General features: G+C 34.5%; 1 long non-coding RNA gene across 1 annotated transcript; it reads right to left on the bottom strand.

Annotated features, from left to right (window-relative positions):
- Positions 1 to 973: 973 nt before the first annotated feature.
- Positions 974 to 3,383, bottom strand: LOC148762412 (uncharacterized). The gene is made up of 3 exons (XR_016026472.1): positions 3,076 to 3,383; positions 2,344 to 2,427; positions 974 to 1,476 (listed from the first exon to the last, which is right to left on the bottom strand). It is a non-coding gene; the product is annotated as an uncharacterized LOC148762412 (long non-coding RNA).
- Positions 3,384 to 8,573: the final 5,190 nt, after the last annotated feature.

Genomic DNA, 8,573 nt, shown 5'->3' with positions numbered 1-8,573 from the left:
TCCTTTACACAGGTAACTACTACATCTTCCCTTAAACGACACTTGCCTAGATTTATGACAATACAACTTCAACTAAAGTATTAAACATCTTTAGGTTCCTCATTGTCCTGATCCGAGCACATCAATGGATCCTCTTCCTCCTGAGATTTTCTCCTTTGTTCTTCAATCCAGGCTTGTTGTATTCTCCTATACTCTTCATCACTCACCAGTGCAGCATTTCTTCCACAACCGGGAGGAAAATGTCGTACACTTGACACTTTTCTAAGGGGTCTACTTGCCACTGTTATTTTCTCCTTATCCTTTTCTGGTTGTCCCCTTACATTTCTCCCACAGCTTGGTGGAAAGTGTCGGACTACTCTCACACTCTTCCTAGAACGAATACCTCCTTCGGCTATCATTAATTTTCCCTTTCTTTAGTATATTCCTTAGATTCTCTCAAAAGGGAACCTCTTATGCTTACATTAATATTATTACTATCTACACTTTTTGGACTACTCAGTTCGGGCTGCCATCGGGTCCTAACAGTAAAATCTAGAGATCCCTCACTAATACTATGAGTGGCGTCGGGACTACCGTCTCTCCTAGATATGGTGTGTATGTCACCAGTGCACCTCAAAACCTATATGCAATCAAATAGTAATTGTTTAATTATTTATGCATCTAAAAAAATAGGTAGATTTCTATATGTAGATGCATACATTCTATTCAATTTAACCTAACTTAACTTAACTTAACTGGACTTGGGGCCACGCAGTGTCAGTGTAGATTTCTTAAAACAACCTTAAAATCAAAAACTTTAAAATCCAAAGCTTTAAAATCAAAATATCTGATCTTTAAACCATGCTCTGATACCAATCTAAATTGTCACGACCCGGAACTCCCCATCGAGCCCGTGACAACCGCCGCGAAGCCTCGACAAACATTCTTCACCCCGAATGTCGATCGAAACCTCGCAAGACTCTTGTATCAGCTTTCGCACTTCCCCGGTGAGCAATAGTTATCAAATAATCAAAATACGAAGGATTACAAATCATTTCCAAATCATAACATAACATTTTTTTTTTGCTCATAGGGGCATTTTTGTCATTTTTGTCGAAAACCTCGAAACTTGCTAAAAATGTAGTAGGTAAGCCGAAAATATATATTTAATGATTTAAAAAAAATTAAGTATCTAAAACGTTCATTTGAAGTGAAAATTTGACCATTTGAATATAATAAAAATATTCAATAAAATAAACTATTTTCTTGTAAAATAATTTTCATAAAACTATCGATACATAATTCTTATAGCGTAAAAGATAATTATATACATATATACTATAAAACAAATAACCAAAGCATAAAATTTCTTTTACAGTGACACGTGGGCCCACATCTATCCAAAATGCATCGGAAGCTGGAAACCTACAGCTTTTACCGATTCGAGTCCAAATGAAAGTCCTTGTCAAAATCAGCTAACTATGGAATTCCCTGAGCCTGAAATGTGAGGAAATGAGGGTGGTGAGATTATAAAATCCCAGTGAGTAAACAGATACCATCTAAAGTATCTAAAGTCGAGTAAATGGAGACAATTAAAATAAATCATCATACTGTAATTTCATTACCTTTCAACTCATTTCAACCAAATAAAATCAATCCATAAAATCGATAAATCAACTTGGCTTATGAATTTCTTAAAACTTTGGCTCGTGCCAAAACTCATACTCGGTGATACCTTGCGCAGGGCATCTAACCGAGTCCGCCAAGGCTGTTAAAATTTTGTGTATACTTAAAATATATTTTTGTTTGAAAAAAATACAGTCGTTCCTTGGCGTTGGCTGAGTTCCCCTTCACGTGGTGGTTTGGCGTGAAGTGAACCCTAAGCTATACCCCAGGAGATACCCTACGCGCCTCTCCGTTCGAGGTAATAATATAATGGAGTTTACCGTGCCCCTCTAATAGGCTGGTCCACGGAACCCCCTCTGCAGTAAATAATTAATATATAATCCACCAATCAATAAAATTCATTCTAGCATGTCATGGCAATTTATCACAACCTAGCCTCTCAAGGCTGAATACAGAGTATAAATAATTATAACACCAAAATCAGTTTAGCCATTCATGCTCATTTATTGTCATAAGCCATTCAATTCAGAACCATAAATTTGCAACACAAACTAGCAGTCTCCAATTACTCTATTTTCAAAACCAATATTCGATTTTTCAGAAAATTTATAAAATCATTTTATAAAATCACAATTTCCCTTAAAACATAACAATTTACCATTTAAACCCATTTTTCATAAAATCACATAGTTGTATAAAACTACTCTAGATAATTAAGACGATAATAAGTTTACTCACAATGTCTAGAATGCAGACTTTCGAAGCACTCTGTCTACTGGTCCTCGGATGCAATTTCTTTGCCTTTATTGGAGGACTCACCACCTTGACACAGTACAAAATCGAGAATTTCACTAAGTTGGTACTAAATCAAAATTAAACTAATTTGGACTACCAATGCATGATATGGAATGCAAAAAGGCACTGGTAATTATCTAAATTCGGTATTAGCCTAATTCGTCTTATCACCCGATTAAATTCCTAACGGGTTCGTTTAAACTCCAATTTAATTCTTTTCAGTTTCTATACCTCAATTACACCCAAATTAACTTAATGTCCCTCAGTGTGATGCAAATTATCAGTCCCAACGGCAAATTACAAAAATACCCCTAGTGGGTAAAAATTCGTATTTTTGCTCCGAAAATTCCCATTATTTTTCTAGGCTCATAATTCATTATTCCTTAACCAATTCTCCTAGAATAAAATCAAACTCATCCTCACTCACTACATGGTAAATTCAGCCATTAATGGTTGGGGGAGAAAATAAATTCTTTTCTTATTGTTTTGTTTCTATATATGCTAAACTAACTAAAAACACTAACATAAATTAAAATCAAATAAATCCAACAACTTTCTCTCTCCTAACCCATTTTTCAGAATTGAATTCATCATGAAAACATGTAATTTAATCATGGAAAATAAAGAGAAATGCTTGGGAATAAGAAAACTCAAGCTTAATAGAAAAAATCTCACCTTTTTCACTTAATTTCCTTGAAAATTCACACTTTTTCTTTGATTTTCTCTCTCTAGGGTTTTGTTTTCTCCTTTCTCTCTCTTGTTTCTTGCTTGGCCGAATGTTGAAGAAGAAGAATGGGTGGGCTGATTTTTTTTATGCATTTTTATTGTTTAATGAAATAATATTATTTTATTCATATTTTAAATATTTTATTAATTCATTTCTTTTTTCTAGCCATCCACTTGTCCTATTTTCTTTCACCATGCATTCCCTTTGACTTATCCAAGTCTTAAGTGATATTTCCAGATTTTTTCAAAGTTTTGGTGGAGCAAATTTTTCAAAATTACACTTTTGCCCCTGAACTTTTCAAAAATTACATTTTTACCCCAAAAATTGAAAATTTTCCATAATGCATAATTTTCACTCCTCTTACTCATTTCACACTCCAAATAATTAAATTTGATCAAAATCCTTTCAAAAAATTAAATTTTCGATTCCGAATGGTAAAATTACCATTTTACCCTTTTACTCCAAATTATACCGAAATTAAAATTTTTCACTTCTAAACCTCAAATCTTACTCCAATAAGTGAAATGGGGCCAAAAATCTTTTCTAAAAATTTCCATTTTGTCCCCAGGTGGCAAATGACCATTTTGCCCTTAGATAGCGAAAATTCCAATTTGACTCCAAATTGATCCTCGAACTTCGAATCACCATATTAACCCATTCTGGGACTTTAAAATTCTTAATTTCATTGTAAATTCTCTATTTGATCTAGTTCGAGGCTTAAATCAACTTTATTGTACCTCTAGGTACAATACCGACTTTTGTAAATTTTTCAAGACTATCTTAGCATGTAAACATGCTATCCACCACATGTATGTCATCACAAATATTTCTGTAGAGTCGGGCTTGTCATCTTCTCCCCCACTTGGATCAACCATATGATCCTCCTTCTTGATTGACTTCGACATCCGGCTAAATATTAATATTTTAATATTATTTTATTAATAAAATATTATTTTATTCTAAAAATTTTATCTTGTCTCCTCGGTACCAAAAATACCTTATTATGCCTCACTTGACTTCCAAATCGCCTTTTATCTCACAAATTCTCCTCCGATAAAATTATTATTTTTTTCACTTGCGAAACATTTTATCCTAAACTACTCCTTTCGTTTTTTATCACTTCTAAACATTTTAATTGACCTCAATTTGCATTCAATCAACTTTATTTATCACCATATCAAAGTATGGGGTATTTCAAAAAGTGTTGGCCCATACAAACTAACTGAAAAACTTTGGTTGTCCTTCTATCTCCTCCAAAATGTCTCCCATAATTCAAAGAAAGACAATGAGTCAAAATGCTTTCAACCTCCTTATTTGGAATACACTTTCTCAAATCTCTGTATGCACATTGCTCAAACAAAAAAGATTCATCCGATACATAAAATTTAACATCATGAAGAAATTTCTTTCTTTGATGAAAATTTAAATTAGGAGGGAGGAGTATACTCACGATATAGTTTACGTAGTTAGCATACCAAGGTAATCTCTTTTGATCAACAAATAACAATTGCTCATCAAGAAAATTCTCATTGATCAAAGTCAAGTCTTTACCTTGGTTTTCATTCTCCAACCTTGACAGATGGTCTACTACTTGATTCTCCGTGTCTTTTATATCTCTAATTTCCAAGTCAAATTTTGTAGCATCAATATCCACCTTATCAACATTGGTTTGGCATCTTTCTTAGCAATCAAATACTTAATTGCAGAGTGGTGCCAATCAAGTAAGAACGAAACTTATCAAATGCATAAACAATAACTAATAATCCTTTTTCAGTAGTAGTGTAATGCATTTGAGTTTCAGTCAAGGTTTTGCTAGCATAATATATAAAATGAAAAACTTTAACTTTTCTCTATCCTAACACTGCATATATAGTATAGTCCTATCACCACACATAAGCTCAAATGGAAGTGACCAATCAAGAACTACTACAATGGGTGTAGATATCAATCTTGTTTTCAATTCTATAAATACAGCCTAACATGCATCATCAAATTTAAAGGAAACATCTTATTCCAAGAGATTACACAAAGGTTTAAAGATTTTAGAGAAGTACTTAATGAATAGCTGATAAAAACTTACGTGTCAAAGGAAACTCCTAATACCTTTTACCGAATTTAGTGATGGAAGCTTCTCAATTGTCTCTATCTTTGCTTTGTCCACTTTAATCCTATTCTCGAAACCTTGTGACTAAGAATGATGCCTTCTTGTACGATAAAATGGCACTTCTCCTAATTTAGCACCAAGTTCATCTCTTCATATCTTCTTGAGACCCTTTCCAGATTCAACAAACATTCATCAAAGATATTTCCAAAAATAGAGAAGTCGTCCATAAAAACCTCTAACATTTTCTCCACCATATCTGAAAAGATAGCCATCATGCATCGTAGAAATGTGACTGGAGCATTATAAAGTCCAAATGGCATCCTCCTTAAAGAAAAAGTTCCATAAGGATAAGTAAAGGTTGTCTTCTCTTGATCCTCCAGAGCTATCGCTATCTGATTGTATCCTGAATACCCATCCAAGAAACAATACAACACTTTCCAGCTAACCTATCCTTCATTTAATCAATAAATGGTAAAAGAAAGTAATATTTCCTCATGATCTTGTTAAGCTTCTAGTAGTCCATGCATATTCTCCATCTAGTTACTATCCTCATAGGGATGAGCTCATTATTCTTGTTTACAACCATTGTCATCCCACCTTTCCTCGATTCACATTGCACCAAACTTACCTATGCACTATCCAAAATAGGATAGATGATGCCAACGTTTAACCATTTGATGATCTCTTTCTTCACCACCTCTTTCATGATCGAATTCAATCTCTTCTGATGCTCGATGGTGACTCCGTGATCATCTCCCAAAAGAATTTTATGTATACATATCAAAGGACATATCCCCTTTATGTATGCAATTATCCATCCCAATGCCTTTTCTACTCCCTCATAACTCTTAACAACTTATCTTCCTACATGTTAGTAAGAGCAAATGAAACAATAACAAGAAAAGTAGATGAATTACCAAGATATGCATACCTCAGATGATTCAACAATGGTTTAAGCTCCATCTTAGAAAGTTCTTCAATAAAAGGCTTTGCTGGTGAAGATGAAGAAGATGAAAAATCTAACATCTCAAATTATGTCCTCATGACACGAGATGGAGCATTCAACACATTTACACATTCAATGACATCCTCATTACTTATCTCAAAATTAGCAATCAAGGAAGCTTCAAGTGGGTCATTAAGGTGGTTGTTCCTAAAAACTTCACTTGTGACCCTATCAACCACACTCATTGTAAAACACTCATCATAATCATTGGTAAACTTTAAGGCTTTAAAAATGTTGAAGGTTACCTCTTGATCTTGCACTAGCAAGGTAAGCTTTCCCTTATCCACATCGATAAGTGCTCTAACAATACATAAGAAAGGTCTCCTCAAGATGATAAAAAAGATGAATTTAACAACTTTAATGAGCACATCTTCTACTATATCTCTCGGATACGTGAGGGTTTGGTCTACCAGTTGTAAAGTCACAGTAGTGGGCTTTATCTCTTCCAAGCCTAACTTATTGTAGATAGACAAAGGCATCAAATTAATACTAGCCCTTAGATCACTCAAAGCCTTAGGAAAAAATAATGCACCAATAGTGCACATAATAGTAAAGCTACCAAGGTCCTAAAGCTTCAGAGGAAACTTGTTCTATATGATTGCATTGCACTCTTCAATGAGTGCCACTATCTCAAACTCACCCAGCCCCTTTTTTTTAAGACAAGATATCCTTCAAAAATTTCACATACGAAGGCATATGCTCTAAAGCCTTTACAAAAGGGAATGTTAATGTAAAGCCTTTTAAATACCTCCATAAATTTTCAAAACTACTTCTCTTGTTATTGTTTCTTGAAATGTTAAGGAAAGAGTAATGGTGGTGGAGTTGCCTTTGACTATTTTTCTTGACACTATTCACCAGAACTTGCAATTTGTGTTTCACTCTCAACTATCTTACCTTTTTGTTTAGCTTGCTTTGGGTTTCTTTCAACTTTCTTATGGTTTCCCAAGGTAATGGCTTTGACATGTTCTTTACCTTCCCTCATCAAATTTTGTCTTTGTATCACTAGGCAAAGTCCCTTGAGCTTTGTTTTTATTGTGTTGACAAGTTGACCAACTTAGGTCTCAAGGTTCTTTAGCGAGGCTTCCTAACTAAGAATAAGGGAATCAGGCTTGGCCATGTATTGTATTAGCGAAATCTCCATAGATGGTTTCTTTTTTGGGATAAGAGCTTTTGCTTGCTGTTGGAATCAGGAGGAATGTTCAGCCTTGGAGCTGAAAATGATCCCTAATTATTACCCCAAAAGAAGTTTGGGTGGTTCTACCCCAAAAGAAGTTTGGGTGGTTCTTCCACCCAAGGTTATAAGTGTTAAAGTAAGGGTTGTTTGTTGTTTGTTCCCACAAACTGAATTGTCTTTGTAGTGATTGGACACTGATCACTAGCATGCCCATCTCCATAATATTCACTAACTATAAAAGGACTCTAAACTAAGTTAACACCAAAAGAATGAAATTTTTTAGTTAAAACCGTTACTTGTGCTATTAATACCATAACAATGTCCACCTCATGAACTCTAGCTACTCTCCTATGCATTGATCGCTCTAATGGCCACTATTAATTGTTCAATGCCATATTCTACAACAAGTCGTACACCTCATTAATTGACTTTGCCATGAGAGCTCTTCCAACAACTACATCAATAATGGATTGAACTTGACCACTCAACCAATTATAGAACTTTTGTACTTGAAGCCATTTCGGAAGACCATGATGAAGGCAACGCCTAAGCATCTTTATATCTCTGCTAGGCTTTGTACAACAATTTAACATCTAACTGTCTAAATGATGTGATATTATTTCTCATCTTCGATGTATTAGCTAGAGGAAAGAACTTGGCTAAGAAATTTTGAGCAAGGTCATCCCATGTCGTAATGGAGCCAATAGGAAGCGAGTTCAGCCACACCTTCACTTTATCCCTCAATGAAAAAAGGAAAAGTCTCAAACAGATGTATCATCTATTACTTCATTATGTTTAAAGGTGTCACATATCTTTAGAAAGTTAGAGATATGGGCATTGGGATAGTCATTTGGAAGACCCCAAACTGGACTGAAGTTTGGATCATGGTGATGATGGCTAACTTAATCTCAAAATCATTAGCTTGAATAGTCGGCCTTCGAATGCTTAATAAAAGCCCTTGTACCAATGGAACAACAAAGTCCGTTAAACAATGATTCCTTTCCACTACTCGTTCTTGGACTTACTGCTCTCCTTGTTGATCAACCATTTTATCAGTCTAAACAGAACCTTGTTAATTTTCTCGTCGAAGTCTTCAAAATGTTCTTTCAATCTCTAGATCAAAAGATACAATCTCCAAGCTTTTTACTTCTCTCATACAATG

Source organism: Theobroma cacao, chromosome 5, assembly GCF_053813885.1.
Source record: "Theobroma cacao isolate CCN51 chromosome 5, ASM5381388v1, whole genome shotgun sequence".
Lineage (NCBI taxonomy): Eukaryota > Viridiplantae > Streptophyta > Magnoliopsida > Malvales > Malvaceae > Theobroma > Theobroma cacao.
The sequence above is the reverse complement of the archived record's forward strand: the minus strand, read 5'-3'. Positions and strand labels throughout refer to the sequence as shown.